Below are 23,521 nucleotides of genomic sequence, written 5' to 3' on the forward strand. Positions count from 1 at the left end.
TAGCTACTTTATCGTCCATGATCCAGCATCCAGATACAAATTTCATTGACCCCAACCCAGTAAAGATTCATGATTAGCCATCTTATTGTGCCCACGTTGAGGAAGAAGCAGATGGGAAACCATGGTTCCATGACATCAAGGAGTAGTTGACAACAGGGGAATATCCGGGACTTGCCAATGCTACTCAGAAGCGCACGCTTCGGAGGTTATCCAACAACTTCTTTCACGGCGGAGGAATCCTATATAGGAGGACTCCCGATTTGGGTTTGTTAAGGTGTGTCGATGCAAAAGAAGCAACCAAACTATTGGATGAGGTGCACGCAGGGACCTGCGGACTGCACATGAATGGTTTTGTTTTGGCAAAGAAGATACTCCGAGCAGGGTATTTTTGGATGACTATGGAAACAGACTGTATCCAGTATGTTCGCAAATGCCATCGCTGTCAAATACATGCATATATGATAAAGGCGCCTCCAAACGAGTTTACTACGACAAGCTCACCATGGCTATTCGCCGCTTGGGGAATGGATGTTATCAGACCTATCGAGCCTGTCGCATCAAATGGGCACAGGTTCATCCTAGTGGCAATCGATTATTTTACCAAATGGGTCAAAGCAGCATCACACAAGGCGGTCACTAAGAAAGTTGTGGCGGGTTTCATCCACGACCGCATTGTTTGTCAATTCGGGGTTCCGGAATCAATCATCACCGATAATGGTTCGAATCTCAACAGCGACTTGATGAAAGCAATGTGTGAAACTTTCAAGATCAAACACAAGAACTCTACAGCCTACAGGCCTCAGATGAATGGAGTTGTGGAAGCAGCCAACAAGAATATCAAGAAGATACTAAGGAAGATGGTCGAAAGGCACAATAATGGCATGAGAAGTTATCATTCGCCTTATTGGGATACCGCACTACAGTCCGCACATCGACCGGAGCAACTCCCTACATGCTGCTTTATGGTACAGAGGCGGTCATCCCCGCTGAGGTGGAAATCCCCTCCTTAAGGATCATACAAGAAGTAGAATTGGATGATGCAGAATGGGTAAAAGGTTGCTACGAGCAGTTAGCCCTTATAGATGGGAAAAGGATGAATGCGGTTTGCCACGGTCAGTTGTATCAGAACAGAATGTCCAGAGCCTTCAACAAAAGGGTTAAGCCAAGGAAGTTTACACCGGGGCAACTGGTGTTGAAGAAAATCTTCCCACATCAAGATGAGGCCAAGGGGAAGTTCTCTCCTAATTGGCAGGGTCCGTACATGGTTCACCGGGTTCTAACTGGAGGAGCCCTTATTCTTGCGGAGATGGATGGAGAAGTCTGGCCGAAGCCAATCAATTCAGATGTAGTGAAACGATATTATGTGTAACCACTTATGATTCTCTTAATGATGTAATTTGAACTACGCCTGACCTGATTCCCGTTTAAGAGGGGATACGTAGGCAGCCCTATGGGTTCGGTCATAATTTATTAAAAATTCCATTTTCCCCCGCTATTGGAGCCGTGGCAGAATTTTGAGGAGGGCCCTCAAAATTCGGAAGTTAATTTTAGTTCACGCATCGCCAGAAGCGCCAGCCTAGCAAACTGGGGTAGAATTTTGAGGAGAACCCTCAAAATTCCAAAGATGTTTTTTAGTCATTTTGCACAGCCATCAGAAACGTCCGATCAGCAAACTGGGGCAGAATTTTGAGGAGGACCCTCGAAATTCTGGAGAAAAGAGGTTGCAATGTCCTGAACCACGTCGCAGTCGTTGGTTCATCTAAAGAAAACTATTTCCGATTATATACGTTATATTTACTAAATCATGCATAACTATTATCCGAATTGTTGTTGTTTAGCGATGCTACCCCAATGACACACAACGTCAATAGCCCGGGGAAGACGAACTAACCTTTCCCCTCACAGAACTCACGATTTTCTTTGGATGCAGGCACTCGACTTGCAATATCGTCAGGTATATTTATGTACGCATACTTTCCCAAGGATGCAACTTCTCAGAATCATCACTTGCCCGCAATTGCTATCCGTACCCAATCTCCCCAGCAGTCATATTGTCGTAATCGGCTATCAGCTAAGAGATCTTACTACTAATCATCCTTTTACATTCTTCCACTGCATAAGGCTACTTATCTGCCTTTCGAGGTTAAGCTCTACCTCCATCCTGCATAAGGCTACTTATCTGCCTTTTGAGACTAAGCTCTATCTCCATCTGCATTCTTGCATAAGGCTACTTATCTGCCTTTCGAGGTTAAGCTCTACCTCCATCCTGCATAAGGCTAATTATCTGCCTTTAGAGACTAAGCATTGTCTCCATCCGCATTTCCTTGCATTGCATAAGGCTACCTTTCTACCTTCCGAGGTTAAGATCTACCTTTATTTACATCGTATAAGGCTACCTTTCTGCCTTTCGAGACTAAGCATTGTCTCCATCCGCACTTCCCTGCATTGCATAAGGATACCTTTCTGCCTTCCGATGTTAAGCTCTACCTCCATCTGCATCGCATAAGGCTACTTATCTGCCTTTCAAGACTAAGCTCTGTCTCCATCTGCATTTTGCATAAGGCTACTTATCTGCCTTTCGAGGTTAAGCTTTATCTCCATCCTGCATAAGGCTACTTATCTGCCTTTCGAGACTAAGCTCTGTCTCCATCTGCATTTTTGCATTAGGCTACTTATCTTCCTTTCGAGGTTAAGCTCTACCTCCATCCTGCATAAGGCTACTTATCTGCCTTTCGAGGTTAAGCTCTACCTCTATTCTGTATAAGGCTACTCATCTACCTTACAAGACTAAGCATTGTCTCCATCTTGCATGGCTGAAGCATCGCCCCTTTATTTTTTGAACGGCTGAAATATCGCCACCTGCATTTAAATTCTGGCTTAGGCTGAAAGATCGCCACCCTTTGTATTCATTTGGCTGAAGAATTGCCACCTTCTCCTGGGCTGAAAGATCGCCAACTTATTCAAAGGCGTCATAGTTCGGAGGCACCATCGGCATAGCCCAAGAACATCATTTCATGGCCTGCGAATCTTTACATTTATGCTCTTCATGGCCCGGGACATCATAGTCCGAGGACGTCATCCTAACCGTCCGAAGACAACATCCATGGTCCAATGGGAACTTGCATCATGTTTAAATTATGCACAATACACGATACATTGCTCACTTGCAGGTACACCGGCTAGCAAATGACCATCTCAGCAGGAGCGATCCCGCTCCGGTTCTCCATAGTCTGTCCGACTCCAAATCTAATCATCACGTCCGTTCTTTTCGAACCCCCATTCGACACACTCCGTCAATGGTTCCTGAACTACATATGGCCTGATTCCGATAAAATCAGGGATATGTAGGCGGCTCCGAATCCAGATCTTGGTCAAAACGCTTTTCAATCGCCGATCCGGTCAAAATTGGCCATCTTGTCTTTACCCGACAACTCTTTCATCCTCCTCGGGTAAAGAGGGGCAGCTGTTGATATCCAATTTTTTCCTATGTATTTTTATACCCAAAACACTTCCAAAATAACATATATGTGCATATATAAGCACACCAAAAGATTTTGGCATTTTAATGATTTTTAAACCAATTTATGGCCTATTTTTACACCATTAAATCCCATAATTATTCCCCAAAGCTTGCCATTTTGGAGGATAATTTATTTCATTCTCACATTTACATCAAAATATAGCTAACATGATTTTTGCATATTTTTACAAATTCGTTTGGTGTTTTTAAAACTAAATTGCATATAATTGCAATACTCGCCTCTTTAAGATTTTATCGTACTTTATAATTATAAAAATTGATCCCAGTATTTTAAATTAATATTTATATACTATTTACTGATTCAGTACTTTTAATTTAATTGCAAAATCATTTTTTACTATTTTTATAAAACAAAAGGGAAAAACTGGCTATTTAATATGTAGCCCCATTTACCTTTCAGTCTTAGCCTAAATTAACCCCAATCTTAGCCCGAAATTGGACCAAAATCCCCAACCCAATTACCCAATTAACCCAACCCAATTACCCAATTAACCGAACCTACCCGTGTTCCTTTTAATCTGAGCCGTTGATCATTTTGATCAACGGACAAGATTCCCCTTTACCTTAATTAATTCCAACGACCTTATCCCTACCCCCATTCTCTCCAAACCCGCCGCCTTTGGTTCACTCGTCTCTCTCATATACGACCTAATCCTTGAGATTATTTGGAACTTTGAAACACTTTGGATAAAGAGAAGGCTTTGGAAATTCGGAATTGGTTAATCACATGTTATTGGGCATTAAGATTGAATTAGGCTGCTCGGATCTAGCTGTTAGTTTTTAATGTATTTATTTTATTTCTTTTGGTCTGTAATAATTTGTATAAAGGATTTGAGGAATATAGTAAAAGGGTGTGGGAGGGGTTTTACATTCTTGCATCAGTAGGGGTAGAAACCATGCTTTAGGATTTTAATTTTTTAGAAATCCCGCCTATAGGGCTGTTCAATATTTCTGGTTCCACATCACCTAGAGACCATGCCTATAGGGTCAACGCTTCATTGTGTTACAAATCACATAGAAATCATACCTATAGGACTTAACGTTATCATGCCTATAAGGAGTGTATATGCATTAGGCAAACTGTAGGGTTAATTAACACAATGATCTTTTACAAGTTCAATAACAGGTTTTAAAAAAAATCAAAATAGATATCATGCCTATAGGATCAGCATCAAACTCGTCTAATTTGCTTAAAGTAATAATAATCTATTAACTGGTCCTTAACGTATTAATACAACAAAGATTTCAGAAGTCTTAATTCTTTGACAAAAACTCTCCTGTATGCTTTTAAATCCCTCAAATCGACATCTTTTTCTGAAACAGTTTCTTTCTAAACATTCTGTCTAAACGTTTTACTCAGACCCTGAAATTGTCTTTTAAACAGTTGGAACTTACCCTTTCCTTAGATATTTCTATCTCTGAAACTCTTTCACAACCATTTTTGTGTTTTATTTTTATTGCAGTCCATACTTTCTTTTCAAAACTCCTCTGCATTAGACTACTTTTTCCTGAAACCAGTACCTTTTAAATCACTCGCTTGAAATACCTTAATTTCTGACAATTGGATCCAAGTTTCCTATGAAGACTTTCTATCTAAACATATGGGTTGAACCAGTCCGTTCGCTGTTTAAGTTTAATTTAAAGACCAAATCAGTATGTGCCACGACATGCTAAACTAAGTGTTTGTTTGATTAAGGGGTTTACTTGAGCCTTACCTATTTGTTTTGTTCATCCTTATATTTGATACTTGTTTTGTATGTCGCAATTAGAATTTTAACCTTTTAACCCCATATATGCCTATATCCCTTTCCTTCCCCTTGGGATAATTTCTAGCCCTTACCCTAATCGCTGGTCTCTTCATCTCAAACCCTTCTTAAAGTGTCCTAATGCACTATAATTATTAGGTGGCGACTCTTCAACTTCTAAACCCAATTCTCGAAAGGGAATAGAGTTGTCCTCCCAATGTCGTATACCCAATTTCTGACCCCACGGTTAGAGGAAAAGGGGGTGTCGACACCTCCTGCACGAGGTGCTTTCAGCAGTCAGTCCGGCAGACCGGGCCCGTGCTAGCTGCAGCAGTCACGCCCTTTGAGAACTTGTTTTGAGTGTGGCGACACTCGTTATATGGTGAGGGATTGCCCCAGACTAAGGAAGGGTGCACTTCTATATACTTCTTAGGCACCACATGCTCCAATAGGTCCTCAGGCTATGGTTATGGCAGCAGCTACCACTCCACCTACTCAGCCAGCTCGAGTGGAGGTCGAGGAGGTAGAGGTCGCCCTAGAGGGGGAGGCCAGGCCAGATACTATGCTCTTCCTACTCGTACACAGGTAGTTGCTTCCGACTCTATCATTATAGGTATTGTTCTGGTCTATCATAGAGATGCGTCAGTTTTATTTGATCCAGACTCCACTTATTCCAATCTGTCATCTTATTTTGCTCCGTATTTGGCCATATCCCGTGATTCTATGAGTTCTCCTATTTATGTGTCTACACCCGTGGGAGATTCTATTGTCGTTGACCGTGTGTATCAGTTGTTTTTGGTTGTTATTAGTGGTTTTGAGACCAAAGCCAATTTATTATTGCTCAGTATGATAGATTTTAATATTATCGTGGTCATGGACTGGTTGTCGCCACATTATGCTATTCTTGATTGTCACACCAAGATCGTGACGCTGGCTATGCCAGGTTTACTGCGATTAGAGTGGAGTGGCACCTTAGATTACACTCCTAATAGAGTTATTTTATTTCTAAAAGCTCAATGAATGGTTGAGAAGGGGTGTGACATGTATCTATCTAATGTGAGAGATGTCAATAGTGATATCCCTACAGTCGAGTCAGTCCCAGTAGTGAAGGATTTCCCTGATGTATTTCCAGCTGATCTTTCGGATATGCCGCTCGATAGAGATATCGACATTGGTATTGATTTGTTGTCGGGCACTCAGCCCATCTCTATTCCTCCATATCGTATGGCTTTTCTTGAGCTGAAAGTGTTGAAGGAACAGTTACAGAAATTACTTGATAAGGGCTTCATTCGGCCCAATGTGTCACCTTGGGGTGCTTTGGTCTTGTTTGTGAAGAAAAATGGATGGTTCTATGCTTATGTGCATTGATTATGGCAGTGTAGAGAAGGTATCATTTTCCTCATGTTGATGACATATTTGATCAGTTACAGGGTTCCAGAGTGTTTTCCAAGATTGACTTTCATTCAGGTTATCATCAGTTGAAGATTCAGGAGCCAGATATTTCAAAGTCTGCTTTCAGGACTTAGTATGGTCATTACGAGTCACTTGTGATGTCATGTGGGCTAACCAATGCCCCAACATCATTTATGCATTTGATGCATAGTGCATTTCTGCCTTATCTTGACTCTTTCATCATTGTGTTTATTGACGACATTCTAGTGTACTCCCAGAGTTAGGAGGATCCCGAGCAGCACTTGAGGACTTTGCTTCTGACCTTGATAGGAAAGAAGTTATATGCAAAATTCTTAAAGTGTGAGTTCTAGTTAGATTCAGTGGCATTTTTAGGTCACGTAGCGTCGAGGGAGGGAATCAAGGTAGATCCGAAGAAGGTGGAGGTAGTGCATAGCTAGCCTAGACCGTCCTCAGCTACGAAGATTCGGAGTTTCCTTGGTTTGGCAGGGTATTACCGTCGATTTGTAGAGGGTTTTATCAACTATTTTAGCACCTATGACCAGGCTAACCCAGAAGGGTGCTCAATTCAGGTTGACAGAGGAGTGTGAGGAGAAATCACAAAAGCTCAAGACAGCTTTGACTACAGTCCCAGTATTGGTATTACCTACAGGTTCGAGGTCTTTTACTATTTATTGTGATGCATGGCGGATTAGCCTCAGCGCGGTGTTGATGCAGGACCGTAGGGTGATTGCCTACACGTCCAGGCAGCTAAAGGTACATGAAAAGAAATATCTTGTCCATGACCTTGAGTTAGCAGCTATTGTTCATGCCTTGAAGATTTGGTGACCTTATTTGTATGGTGTCCCTTGTGAGATCTACACTGATCACCGAAGTTTGCAATATCTGTTCAAGTAGAAGGATCTTATCTTGCATCAACGGAGGTGGTTAGAGCTACTTAAGGATTATGATATCACTATTCTATACTATCCTAGGAAGGCCTATGTGGTGGCCGATGCCTTGAGTCGCAGGGAGGAGAGTTTGAGGAGCTTAGTATATTTACCAGCAGTACAAAGGCCATTAGCATTTGATGTTCAGGCCTTAGAAAACAAGCTTGTTAGATTGAATATTTCTGAGCCGAGTCAAGTTTTGGCTTGTGTGGTCTCCTAGTCTTCTCTTTATGATCTTATCAGGGAACATCACTTTGATGATCCCCATCCGCTTGCCTTTAAGGACACGGTTCAGGACGGTGATGCTAAGGAGGTCACTATTGAAGATGATGGTGCATTGAGGATGCAGGGCAGGCTATGTGTGCCCAATATAGATGGATTGCGTGAGTTGATTCTTTAGGAGACTCACAGTTCACGGTACTTTATTCATCCGGGTTCTACGAAGATGTATCAGGACTTGAAGCAACATTATTGGTGGAGGAGAATGGTGAAGGACATAATGGACTACATAGCTCAATGTCTAAATTGCCAACAGGTGAAGTATGAGCATCAGCGGCCAGGTGGATTACTACAGAAGTTAGAGATTCCGGAATGGAAATGGGAGCGGATCACTATTTGTTGTTGGGCTTCCACGAACTTAGCGGAAGTTTGATATAGTTTGGATGATTGTGGATAGGCTGACCAAATCAGCTCATTTCATTCCTGTGATGACTACCTATTCTTCCGAGCAGCTAGCTCGAGTTTATATCTGCAAGATTGTCAGGCTTCATGGAGTGCCAACATCTATCATCTTTGATCGGAGTACGCAGTTTACATCATGGTTCTATAGGGCCATACAACACGAGTTAGGTACTCAAGTTGAGCACATCATTTCACCCTCAGACGGACGGACAGTCCGAGTGCACTATTTAGATACTAGAGGATATGCTCCGTACGTGTGTGATGAAGTTTGAAACTTCTTATGATCAGTTCTTGCCACCTGCAAAATTTGCCTACAATAATAGGTATCAGTCGAGCATTCAGATGGCACCGTATGAGGCTCTATATGGTAGGCAGTGTCGGTCCCCAGTAGGTTGGATCGAGCTGGGTGCGGATAGGTTATTGGGTACTGACTTGGTTTAGGATGCGTTGGACAAGGTAAAAGTGATTCAGGATCGACTTCGCACAGTCCAGTCCAGACAGAAGAATTATGCTGATCGAAAGGTTCGCAATGTTGCATTCATGGTTGGAGAGCGGGTCTTGCTCCGGGATTCACCTATGAAAGGCGTTATGAGATTGGTAAAGAAGTGCAAGCTGAGCCAAAGGTTTATTGGTCCATTTGAGGTGTTATGGCAAGTTGGGGAGGTTGCTTATGAGCTTGCCTTGCCTCCCAGTCTAGCAGGAGTTCATCCGGTATTCCAAATTTCTATGCTCCGGAAGTATCACGGTGATCTGTCTCATGTGTTGGATGTCAGCTCAATCTAGCTGGACAAGGATCTATCTTATGTTGAGGAGCCGGTGGCTATTTTGGACAGGAAAGTTCAAAAACTGAGGTCAAAGAACATTGCTTCAATGCAGGTTCAGTGGAGGGGTCATCTGGTCGAGGAGGCGACATGGGAGACCAAGCAGGATATGTGCAGCTGATATCCTCTTCTTTCCACCACTTCAGGTATGTCTCTATGCTATTTCAAGGATCAATGATTGTTTTAAGAGAGGGAGGATGTAATGACCCGGTCGATCGTTTTGAGAGAAATAGCCGCGATCCCCTATTTACTGCTTCCCCTGTATCTTTTTCTGCTTATGTGACTTGCCGGGAGGTTTTGTTTGTGGTTTCATAGTAATTTGGGATACTTAGTCCCTAAAATGGAAGCTTAAGTCTTACGATTTTGACCATAGTCGAAACTGTGAGAAGACAACTCTAGAATGGTATTTCGTCGGTTCCATTAGCTCCGTTAGGTGATTTTGGACTTAGGAGCGTGTCCAGACTATGAATTGGAGGTTTGTAGCTGATTTAGACTTGAAATAGCGAAAGTCGAATTTTTGGAGATTTTGACAGGAAGTGTACTTTTTGATATCGGTGTCGAATATGACTTGCATGCAAAATTTGAGGTCAATCGGGCGTGGTTTGATCGGTTTTGGCATCAGTTGTAGAAATTTTAAGTTTCAAGTTCATTAAGTTTGGATTGGAGGGTGATTCGTGTTTTTATTGTGGTTTGATGTATTTTGAGGCCTCGACTAAGTTCGTATGGTATTTTAGGACAGGTAGGTATGTTTGGTTGAGGTCTCGGGGGCCTCGGGTTGATTTTTGGTGGTTAATGGATCAATTTAGAGTTGTGAAGAATTGCAGAATTTTTTGGTTTCCAGTTGCTGGTTTCCTACTTCATGTTCTTGAAGAGGAGCTGGAGGCAGAAGGAGAATTGTAATTCGCATTCACGAAGTGGGGGCGACGTTCGCTAAGGTTTGTTAGGCAGTGCATCGCGAACGCATTAAGGGCATCACGTTAGCATAGAGGAAGTAGAGCAGCTGGGACCCGATGGCCTTGTTCTATGAGTTCGCATAGTGGAGATCGCGTTCGCGAAGGGACACCCAGTGGAAGCCACACATTCGCGAGAGGACACTCGTGTTCGCCAAAGAGGAATTTGGTCAAAGAATTTTTATTCTACGCGAATCGAGGGTGTTGCCATGTTCCTGAAGAAGGAATATCTGGGCAGTATTAAACATTTTAAAATCAAGGATTTGGCCATTTTTTATCAAAACTTGAGATAGAGAGCTCGGATTTGGATGATATTTTTAGGCATTTTTAGATACATGGATTGGGTAATGATTTCACACTTGATTTTGGTTATATTCCACTAATCTATCATTAATTCCATCCTTTAAGTTTGGATTTGAGTTTAAAAAATTGGGAAAAATGGGAGAAGTTCTTCAACTAAGTTTTTGAGTTTTGATTGGGATTTTGACATCGAATTTAGATAACTTTGGTACGGGTGAACTCGTGAGTGAATGTGTGTTCATATTTTGTGATTTTTACCCGAGTTCGAAACATGTGCCCAGGTCGACTTTTTGCGGTGATTTTCTAATTTCTTGCTTAAGCCTTGATTTCATTTATTAGATTAGTTTCTTATAGTTATATTTATGGTATGTAATTGATTTTGGCAAGATTTGGGCCATCCGGAGTCAGATAATCATAAAAAAGGCATTGTTACCAATTGATTGAGCTTGGTTTGAGGTAAGTGGATAGCCTAACCTTGTGTGGAAGAACTCCACTTAGGATTTGGTACTGTTGTGATATGTGAGCACCGTGTACGTGAGGTTACGAGTGCGTATATGGGCTATTTATTTTAAAAATCTGTTTTTTTACTGAATAATAACATGTTTCACCTTAATTGAGTTATACTAGCATGTGTACTTATCCTGTTTAGCCTAGTATCGCATGTCTACGTGTCTTAAATGCTTATTGAACTTTGTGCAGCATGCTTAGTGATTTTCCTGCTTTTTCCTTGACGTGTACTTGGTCTAAATTGTAGGATTTTCTTGTTGTAACTGTTATTTCCATTGTTTTGAGCTGCATATTTACTTTGGAACTACGGGACGGTATCCTGCGAGATCTCCCTGCATATTAACTTTGGCACAATGGGACGGTATCCTGGGAGATCCCCCTGCATATTTCCTTTGGAACTACAGAAAGGTATCCCGGGAGATCCCCATGTATATTTACTTTAGGACTAGGGGACGGTATACCGGGAGATCCACCAGCACATTATTTTTGGAACTACGAGACGGTATCTCGGGAGATCCCCTTCTGTATTTTTCCTGTGTACTGTACTGTCATTCTTCTGTGATTTTCTTTTTTTTTTAAATTCCAGTCTTATAACACTACGATATTTATACTCTGCCTTATTTATTTTATATATACCAGTAGGGCCCCAACCTGACCTCGTCGCTACTGACCGAGGTTAGGCTTGGCACTTACTGGGTACCGTTGTGGTGTACTTTTGCTACTCTTCTGCACAAGTTTTCGTGTGCAGATCCAGGTACCTCCTTCCATCCTCGCTATTAGTTGCGTACTTGCTACTACTCCGGAGATTTAATGGTACTTCTGCCCGCATCCGCAGACCCCGAAGTACCCATCTATCCCTTTTATGTTGTTCCTCCTTTACTTCTTCTAGTTATTGATGTATAGAAACAGTTAAACAAAATCTTAGAAGCTTTTCGGGTCTTGGAGAAACTCTTTGTACACTTCGAGAGTTGGTTATTGTACATGTCGAGCAGCATTTTTACCAGTTATTTAAATATCTGTTGTTGTTAGTTGTTATGGATTTTCTTTCATTTTTGGTTATTTCCGCAAATGTTAGTCTTACCTAGTCGTAGGTGCCGTCACGACATCTCACGGAGGGAAGATTGGGTCGTGACATGTACTCATGTTACACTTCTACACTTCTTGTGCAGATTTGGGCATCGGACCTAGTGGTGCTTGCAGGACGGACTAGCTAGTGATTTGAGGAGACTCAAGGCAGTGTTGCACTCTCGTCCGCACGACTTGAATTCACCTTTCTTTTAGTTGAGTGTGTTGATTAATTTTCTCTTGGTATATTTAGTTATTTATAAGTTTGAATGTTTAATTTTTTTAAATATATTAAAATATATATCATATTATTGATTTATTTTATTCAGGAAGAATATGGAACTTTTGCAGGCTACTTATACGTGAAACAAAAGAAAGAGATTGGAAAAATAAACTTTGCAAGGGAAACAATATTTTATTTATTAATTCAGAGACCAAGTAAGGGTATTTGTATATATTAAAATATTATTAATTGAATTTATTAATATATATATATATATATATATATATATATATATATATATATATATATATATATATATATATATATATATATGAAACATTTAATGCAGCTTATGAATATATTGCGTGAGCCAAATAATAAAGTGCCAGATAATTTAAATTGGTTGTGTTATGTTAATTCTCAAAGGAAATAAGTGTTCGAGATATGTGGTGAATGCGAATTACATTCCATACAAAGAAATGGGAAAACAATGAACACTTTACAAAAATAGTGGAGTAATTGATGCATGGTGCAAAAAATTGATGCTACAGAATTTATTTATGTCAACCTAAACTTACCAGGATATAAATCCGAATTATTTACTTTGGTAAGCCAAGCAAAAACAAGTAATGTTCAAACGTCTATGAGTTGTATATCTCCGTTTAATTAATTTTCATCATTGAATTAATGTCACGATCTAAAAACTCACCTCAAGACTGTGACGGTGCCTAGCCAAACTTGCTAAGTAATCCAACTCACAAACAACAAATAAATTCTATTTTCGTTATTTAATAGAGAATTATAACAATAAAATATGGAACTAGTTTCAAAACAGTAATAATATCTTATAAGACCGAAGCATGGCCTAAACACGACCAATATGATACGCCCCAAGACTAAGTAGCACAATTACTTGAGCACGCTACAGTATGAGATCGAGTATGTATATAAAATAACTGTCTGAAATATAATAGACATGAACAATAAAGGGACAGGGACTTAGGAACTGCGAAGTAGATCCAAGAAGTACAGCTCATCTAAGTCTCTGTGAAATTTCCTAACTCAATCAGAAAGCTCTGCTAGGACCCACCCAAGGATCTACACAAAAGATGTGCAAAAGCATAGTATGAGTACACCACAATCTGTACCCAGTAAGTATCAAGTTTAACCCCGAAGAAGTAGTGGCGAGTCTAGATGCTTTAGAATACTTACCACACAAGTTTAAAAATTGAATTAAGAATTGAAGCAGTAAGTAATATTATAAATTACAAAGAGTCACCAATATCAACGTTGAAAAGTACTAAGCATGCTTTTCTAGTCCATAAATAATCATAACGCTACACAGATATAGAAATAACAGATAGCATGCTCAATAAACAGAGCGGGGACTCCCAACGAACATAAAATGACGTCAAGTAATAAATAACAGTTAAATAGATACTGCTAAATGGGTTAATTATTTTAATGCATGCTCAAATTCGGTACACGATCCATGTATTTCGATACACAATCCATGTATCAACATAACCCCATACAAAATTCATGTATCAATCCGGTATAAAATCCATATAACGACCACGCTCGTAGGGCCCAAGGTAATATGAGTAATCACCTATTATGGAGGGATGGATCCAATCCAAGCGCAAAGAGGGCCATAATAGAATCCCTCATAAATCAATATCTAATTACCATATCCAATGTGACCTAGCTGTATCTCATCCACACACTTAACCTTCGCGTCAAAATCCTCAATCCAAATCACATATCCATTATTTAAATACATGTATATTCTCAAAAATTATAGATAAAAGGTATACAAAGATTTAATAAATATCATTTAGATATGTACTCAAGAAATCTCTAAGTGACTACAGATAATTATGAAATTCAACATATTAAGAATAAGTTCTCATGCCTCTACAATTGATAAAAAATCTAGGCATAATTTCTAACATGAGTAAGAGAGCAAACATAGTCACACAAGATAAATAATTTATGAATCAAATAACCATATTGTCGAAATATGGCATAAACTATTCTAATTCTGCCCCGGTCATGATATAAACTTGTTGAATGCATATACGCGCGCCACCACGTATATACACTACCCTTAATACCTTAAACATATAGAAAAAAGTTAAATCCTAGGGCTTTCCCTTTTAGCAATGTTAGCCAAAAGACTTACCTCCATCTAGTAGCCTCTAATATTGCAAAATAGTCTTTCTTCTCAAATCAACCTCTGGACGAGTCGAATCTATCCAAAATAAAACTAAATAATGTCAAACAAGCCATAAAAATTGTACCCATATGATAAAGATTGAATCTTTAATCAAACACACAAAGTCAACTAAAAATTTAACCCAAGCCTACCTCCTGGAACTCGACCAAACTCACAAATCCCGAGCACCCAATATGATATGAGTTTATATACTAAATTTTAAGCCAAATCCTACTCTAAATTGGAGTTTAAATCTCACTTAATATAACGACCCGATCGACCGTTTAATGTAATTGCGCCAGCTATCCCTCTTTATACTTCACACATGTGTATTTTTATGACTTTCGGGATTAGTTAATTTCATTCCGGAAAGCTTTCGGGTTCATTTGGACCCTTTTATTCTTGACTTAGAAGTTTAAATTAAAAAGTATTGACCAAACTTTGACTTTTTGTGAAAACAAATCTGAAACTGTGTCTTGATGTCTACGATAGCTTAGTATCGTGATTTCGAGCTAGGGCGTATGCCTAGAATTGATTTTAGAAGTCCGTAGGTTGATTTGTGTTGATTTTTCAAAATTTGGTAATTTAAAATTGAAATGTTTGACCGTAGGTTTACTTTTAGCTATCGATCTTGAAATTTGAATTTGGGACTTGTTCTACTATTTAGAACTTGTCTGCAAAATTTGACACAATTATGAGTTGATTTGATAGGATTCACATGTTTATTTGTAATTCTAGAGATTCTTGAACTTTACTTTAAAATTCATGCATTTTAGAGTTCAATTCGTAATTTAGATGGTATTTTTGTGTTTTGATTGTGCGAGCGAGTTCATATGATATTTTTAAACTTCTGTAGATGTTGGTTTGGAGCCCCGAGGGCTCGGATGAGTTCCAAATATGTATCGGAATGGTTTTGAACTTAAAATGAACTGCTTGTGTGTTGGTGCTCAGTTATCGCAATTGCGAGCACCAGTCTCGCAATTGCGAAGGTGACAGTCGGGGGGGTGGGGGTGGGGGATGGGGAGAGGGGGGAAGATGTCGTAATTGCGACTTCCCCTTCGCATTTGCGAAGGCAACATGGTTTTACATTGTCCACATTTGCGAACAAATGTTCCCTTTTGTGATGATGGGTAGTTCGCCATTGCGAAGACTTTTCTCACAATTGCGAGAAAGCATGAGGCCGTCAGGGTTCACAAATACGATCCCTAACCCGCAATTTTGATGATTCACAAATGCAACTTGTGCAGCTGGTAAAAGGGTTGGGAGACGGGATTTTTGAAAACATTATCTCATTTTGAAACCCTAGACTGTGTAGGAGGCGATTTGGAGAAGGGATTTTCACCTACAAGGGTAAGTGAATCGAATCTATTTCTAATTATATTCCATCAATATATCTTAGATTTTAACATCAAATTCTTGTGAATCAAAATGAAAATTTGTGAACCTTTGTCAAGTTTTTAAAAAAATAAGAATTTGAGTTTTGAAAGTCGATTTGGATTCAAATTTTGAAGCTAATCACATATATTAATTCGTGGGGTCATGGATAGTCGGAATCTACCACTGGACTCGGGTTTTGACCAAGCAGGCCCCGAATTAACTTTTCTCAACTTTCTAGGAAAAATGTAAAGATCATAGCATTATCTATTGTAATTGATTTTCCTAGAATTGTTTGATGATATTAAGTCGATTTTGGTTAGATTAGAGTCGTGTGGAGGCGAACTTTAGGGAAAAACTATTTATTAGTGTTGAATTGGCCTAGTTGAGGTAAGTATCTTCCCTAATTGGGGGAACTCCCCCATAGGATTGGTATTGATTCATTTATTTGTGCTATGTGAAAGCCGTGTATGCAAGTGATGAGTTTTTACACGGGTCGTACGTGGTATTCGACCGGTATAGGCTACTAAGTCTATTTGCATGATTAAATTGAAATGTCATATCATGTTCTAAATTCTCATAGTCAATCTATTCTTGTTTGTTTTAGTCAATCCTTACATGCCTTAATTGACTTGTCTAACACTTTTTCTACATTCTACTTGTTAAATTGCTCGCATACCTTAGTTGAAGCTTTTGCCCTATACAAGTCATCTCTTTCATTGTTGATTATCATTTCTTGAAGTAATTGTATGTGTTATCTCTTTCATTGTTAACTTTTATTAGTTGAAGTCATTGTTACTAATTATCTCTTTCGTTACTATTTTTCTCATTTGAAGTCATGTTATTCCTACCATTGTAAGTTAATTGTATTTAGTTCTTAGTTACACGTTATATTTCTTGTTGTTGAGTTTTTGGTGTTGAAGTTATGGAAGTCGTATCATTTTGAAGTAAAGTTGATAATTGTTAAGATATCTTTCTTGTTGAGAATTTTACATTCTTTGTTATTGTTGATATTCTTGTACACGTTGTGGTGGAGCCGTAGTTATTGTTACAACAACAACAACAACAACAACGACTCAGTATAATCCCACAAGTGGGGTCTGGGTAGGGTAATATGTACGCAGACCTTACCCCTACATCGAAGGGTAGAGAGGCTGTTTCCAGGAGACCCTCGGCTCAAAAAACAACAGGAGCCGATATATTAGTACCATAAAAATGCATAATAAAATAACAGCAGTATAAGAGATATGAAATATGAAATACAGAATACGAAATACGAAATAGATGGCTGGTATAGTAAAACTAGTAGGTAAAGCCCTGCATCAATAGATGACCAATGACATTCTTAGTCTAACTCCTAATTGGCTAGTCTCTCTCTATTGTGTTGTAGAAATCTTCACAACTTTACCCTAACCTACAACCTTAATGCTCGACCTCCATAATTCCCTGTCAAGGGCCATGTCCTCAGTAATCCTAAGTCATGTCATGTCATGTCTGATCACCTCTCCCCAATACTTCTTAGGTCGCCCTCTACCTCTCCGGGTGCCCACTACAGCCAGTCGCTCACACCTCCTCACCGGTGCATCAGTGCTCCTCCTCTGAATGTGCCCGAACCATTTGAGTCTTACTTCCCGCATCTTGTCCTCCATGGGGGCCACGCCCACCTTCTCTCGAATATCTTCATTCCTAATCTTATCCATCCTTGTATGCCCGCACATCCACCTCAACATCCTCATCTCTGCTACTTTCATCTTCTGGATATGTGAGTTCTTTACCGGCCAACATTCAGTTCCATATAACATTGCAGGTCTAACCACTACTCTATAAAACTTACCTTTTAGTAACGGTGGCACTTTCTTGTCACACAAGACTCCCGACGCTAACCTCCACTTCAACCACCCCACCCCTATACGGTGTGTGACATCCTCGTCAATCTCCCCGATCCTCTGAATAACCGATCCAAGATACTTGAAACTACCCCTCTTGGGAATGACTTGAGAGTCAAGCCTCACTTCAACTCCCGCTTCCGTTGGCTCAACTCCAAATTTGCACTCGAGGTATTCCATCTTCGTCCTGCTCAACTTGAAACCTTTAGACTCAAGATCATGTCTCCAAATCTCTAGCCTCTCATTGACGCTGCCTCGTGTCTCATCAATTAGAATAATATCATCAGCGAATAGCATGCACCATGGCACCTCCCCTTGAATATGATGAGTCAGTGCATCCATCACCAGAGCAAATAGGAATGGGCTGAGCATAGACCCTTGGTGCAACCTCATAGTAAATGGAAAGTGTTCAGAGTCGCCTCCTACTATCCTAACCCGAGTCTTAGCTCCATCATACATGTCTTTAATCACCCTAATATAGTCAACCGGGACCCCTTTATCCTCTAAGCAGCTCTATAAGACCTCCCTAGGAACCCTATCATATGCTTTCTCCAGATCAATAAACACCATGTGGAGATCCTTCTTCCTATCCCTGTACTGTTCCACCATCCTCCTAATAAGGTGGATAGCTTCTATGGTAGATCGCCCCGGCATGAACCCGAACTGGTTGTCTGAAATAGACACCGTCCTTCGCACTCTCATTTCTACCACTCTCTCCCAAACTTTCATGGTATGACTTAGTAATTTGATGCCCCTATAGTTGTTACAGCTCTGGACATCACCTTTGTTCTTATACAACGGGACCATTGTACTCCACCTCCACTCTTCAGGCATCCTATTAGTCTTGAATATAACACTAAACAATGCAGTAAGCCATTCCAAGCCTGCTCTACCCACACACCTCCACAGTTCAACCGGAATTTCGTCTGGCCCGGTAGCTCTGCCCCTTCTCATCTTACGCATTGCCTCCATGACTTCATCGATCTCAATGTCCCTACAATTACTTAATTCATGATGACTGTCGGCATTCCTCGATTCCCCAAGTATAATATCCTGATCCCCTTCTTCACTTAGAAGTTTATGAAAGTAGGTCTGCCACCTCCTCTTAATCTGGTCATCTCCCATCAAAACTTTGCCGTCATCATCTTGTATGCACCTTACTTGGTCCAGATCCCGAGTTGTCCTCTCTCTCGCCTTATCAATTCGGAATAACTTCTTCTCCCCACCTTTGTTCCTTAGTTCCTCATACAGACGAGCAAAAGCTGTCGTCTTAGCCTCCGTCACTGCCATCTTCGCCTCCTTCCTAGCTACCTTATACCTTTAACTGTTCTCTCTCTTCTCCTCCTCGTCAGTGCTCCCTACTAATCGCAGGTAAGCCGCCTTCTTTGCTTCCACTTTACCTTGGACAACTGCATTCCACCACCAATCCCCTTTGTGGCCACCATCGTGGCCCGTAGATATCCCTAACACCATTGTGGCCATTGTGGCCCGTAGGTTATTTTTGTGATAACATTAATATTGTTGATTATTGGCAGGTTGTGATATATGTGGACTTGTGGTGCGAGTTATTGTTGTGATGTGATATTGACGTGCATACCACGGTATAAGATTTGGGGTTAATATGCACACGGTAGTATAAGTTGGGACTTATGTGCGTGTTGCTTGTAGGGGAAGTGTGTGAAGCCATTCAGCTTCATAAGGTGGGCTAAAGTGCGTGTACCTATTTCAAGAAAACTATTTTCAAAAGCCATTTCAAATGAAATGTTCACGCGGCGGTATAAGGAAAGATTGTGATTGAGATTCTAAATTGTAAATACGAGGTGGTACCTTGATTGTGATTCTTGATATATATACACGAGGCAGTACCTCGGTAGTGATTCTTATTGTACACGAGGTGGTACCTCGTTGTGATTCTTGTTGTTTCATTCTTCCTTATTTTTGTCAATTACAGTCTATATGATCATTGTGGTTCTCCTTAACTGCCTCCTTTGTGTTATTTCCGTGCTTACAATTCCGATATTAGTTCATATTGTTAACTGTTTCGCAATATTATTCCTTATTATGTTTTCATCTTGTTTATTTATATCCTAATAAGCATCTTGAGTTGGGCACGCCACTACTCTACCGAGGTTAGGCTTGATACTTACTAGGTACCGTTGTGGGTAATTATACTACGCTTCTGCACATTTTTGTGCAGATCCAGATACGTCTGCTCGTGATGGCCATTAGAGATCATCTGTTAGTTGCCTTACGGAGAATTCAAGGTATGTCTGCTCGGCGTCTGCAGGCCTCGTAGTCACCTTCCCTTATTCTTATTTATTGTTGTATTTTATTCCAGACAATGATGTCGTAGTTACGCTAGTTTTACTCTGTAGAGCTTGTGACTCAGTTCCACCAGTCTTGGGGAGTATATTGTTGTTGATTATGTTTTTGAAAATTTATACCAACTATTCAGCCTTGTTTTGGTATTGTGTTAATTCCGTCCATCAAGTTATTATTAACTGTTAGGCTTACCTATTCGTAAAGACTATCTGCATCACGACATCCTACGAAGGGAAATTAGGATCATGACACTTAATCATTCTCCAAAAAATTTAACAAAACATCATTTTTTTCCCATAGATTGCATCAACTAAAACTCAATATGAAAGATGGAATCGTGAAACAAAATCAAATCCAAGTCAAGAACACTTATGCCAATCAAAGTGGTGAAAATTGCCTATACCAAATTGCCCCAATCCGAGCTCACATTCTCAAAATATGATAAATAAGGCAAACATCGATTATAAATGTTCTGGCCAGCATTATCGCACCTGCAATCAAATCTATCTCTTCTACAGCTCGCTCTTGCGACCAAATTCTTGCTCTAGGAGTTTCACTTACTCCCCAACCTCTCACACCTATGGACCTTCCTCTGCTTTTGTGGCATTGCAGGTGCGATCAATGCGACCGATTCTGCGCAACACCCCAATCCTGCTTGCTCTGCTTTTGCGCCCGGCACACCACATATGTGATCATGTAGATGTGCACAAAGCCTGCTTTTGTGAACCTCTTGTCCCCAGCCATCCTTTGACTTGGCGACCATCAATGCACACATGTGGACTCGCACCTGTGCATCATACCTCGCAGGTGCGAAAACACAAACATCAGAACTGCTAATTCAACCTCAAATGATTTGAAACCCATCTGAAACTCACCCGAGACCTTTAAAACCTCGTCCAATCATACCAACCAATACCAACACATAATATGGATCTAATCAACATCTCAAATCACACCTGGTAACATCAAAATTATAAATCGCATCTCAATTGAAGCTTAATGAAATAATCAACTTCCAACTTTCACAATTTATCCTGAACTGCAACCAACTCGGAATAACCTCAAATTTTGCACACAAGTCCTAAATGAAATAACAAACCTATTCCAACTCCCGAAAAAATATCCGACCGTGATAGCCTCAAAGTCAACTCCGGTCAAACCTGTGAACCTCCTAAACCTTCAATTTTTTAAATTTTTGCCAAATATGGACAAATCAACCTAGGAACCCCCAAATCTAAATCTGGACATATGCCTAAGTCTAAATAAGCATACAAATCTATTGAAACCATGAAAATACCATTCTGAGATCATTTACATAGAAGTCAAATTCTCAATTAACTCTTACAACTTAAGCTTCCATAAAGGACACTAAGTGTTGCAAATTACTCCCGAGCCTTGCCTAAGCCAATAAATCATCCCCACAAGTCATAAAATAACAAAAACACATATGTGAAATATCAAATAAGGAAACAATGCTCATATACACAAAACAACCAGCCGGGTCGTTACATTCTCCCCTTTTTAAATAAACATTCATCCTCGGACAAGTTTAGAAAAATAGTTGGAATGCCAAAAAATGAGGATATCTGCTCTGCATATTGTTCTTGGTCTCCCAAGTCATCTCCTCAACCGATTGACCTCTCCATTGAACTTTCATCGATGCAATATCCTTCGACCTTAGCTTCCGGATATGTTTATCCAAAATAGCCACTAGTTCCTCCTCATAAGCCAAGTTCTCGATTGGTAGTTGTTGTTGTAGGCGAACTTTACTAACGATAATAATTTATCCCACTAGCCCCCAAAGTCAATGAGGTAGGCTCTCAACATATCCTATAATATCTTAATGGCCAGCTCGAACTGCCCGTCCATCTGAGGGTGCCTCGATCCAAGATGAAGACACATGCACGACATGCCAGGGAAGTACCCTGGCGCACCATAATGTGCTCAAACAAAGATGACTATGACACAACAAAAGCAAGAACCCTGCTAGGCTCCGAAATATCAAACCTCACAAATCTATTGGCCAAAGCATCCATAGCTAGCAGTCTCTCCAAAGCTAAAATGAATACCAAACTCTCCATGATCTCTACCTTTCTACTCAAGGCATTAACTACTATAATGGCCTTCTTCCGACGATAAAGAATGGCGATATCATAGTCCTTTAGTAGCTCCAACCATCTCTGCTGCCTCAAATTCAAATTTTTCTGTTTAAACAAATGTTGGAGACTTCGGTGATCTGCATACACCTCACAGGATATGCCATATAACTAATGCCTCCAAATCTTGAGTGTGTGTGCCATAACGGCTAACTCTAAATAATGCACCTGATAGTTCTTCTCATGAGGATTTAGTTGGCATTGTGTATAGGTAATCACCCTACCGTCCTGCATCAATACACATCCAAGACCAACCCTCAAAGCATCACAATAGACTGTGTACGACCCTAATACTGAGGGAAGTACCAAAAAGTCATAGTCAATGTCATCTTGAGTTTGTGAAAGCTCTCCTCACACTCGCCTGACAACCTGAATAGAGTGCCCTTATGAGTCAACTATATCAATGGGGATGCAATAAATGAAAACCCCTCCACAAAGCAATGATAATACCCAACTAGGCCTAAGAAACCCCTAATCCCAGGAATGGTAGAAAGTCTGGGCCAACTCTGAACTGCCTCGATCTTCTTCGGGTCAATCTTAATCCTATCACTAGATACCATGTGGCCCAAGAATGCCAAAGAGTCCAGCCAGAACTCACACTTGGAGAATTTAGCATACAATTTATTCTCCCCCAAAATCCAAAGCACAGTCCTCAAATACTGCTCGTGCTCCTTAGAACTATGGGAGTACACCAAGATATCTTCAATGAACACAATGACAAATGAATCTAAATAGGGCTGGAACACACTGTTCATCAAATGAATGGAGGTTGCTGGGGCATTAATCAGACCAAAAGACATCACTAAAACCTCATAATGCCCATAACAAGCCTGAAAGCCTTCTTGGGAATGTTAGAAGCCTTGATCTTCAACTGGTGATACCTGTATCTCAAATCAATTTTCGAGAATACCCTAGCACCCTAAAGATGGTCAAATTAGTTGTCAGTGCGACACAATGGATACTTGTTCTTGGTGGAAACCTTGTTCAATTCCCTGTAGTCAATACATATCCTTATGGAACCATCCTTCTTTTCACAAACAATACCGGTACACTCCACGATGATACACTAGGGCTGATGAACCCCTTGTCCAATAAATCTTGCAATTGCTATTTTAATTCCTTCAACTCTACTACATCCATACAATATGGTGAAATAGATATGGACCGGATATCCGGCATCAAGTCAATACCAAAATCAATATCTCTATTAGGTGGCATGCCCGGTAGATCTACTGGAAACACGTCTGGGAACTTTCTCACTACCAAAACTAACTCAAAGGTAGGAGTATCGGTACTAACATCCCTAACAAAGGCTAAGTATGTCGAGCACCCTTTCTCAACCATCCGTTGAGCCTTCAGAAATAAAATCACCCTACTAGAAGTGTACCCAAGA

The sequence above is a fragment of the Nicotiana tabacum genome, chromosome 22 (genome assembly GCF_000715075.1).
Source record: "Nicotiana tabacum cultivar K326 chromosome 22, ASM71507v2, whole genome shotgun sequence".
Lineage (NCBI taxonomy): Eukaryota > Viridiplantae > Streptophyta > Magnoliopsida > Solanales > Solanaceae > Nicotiana > Nicotiana tabacum.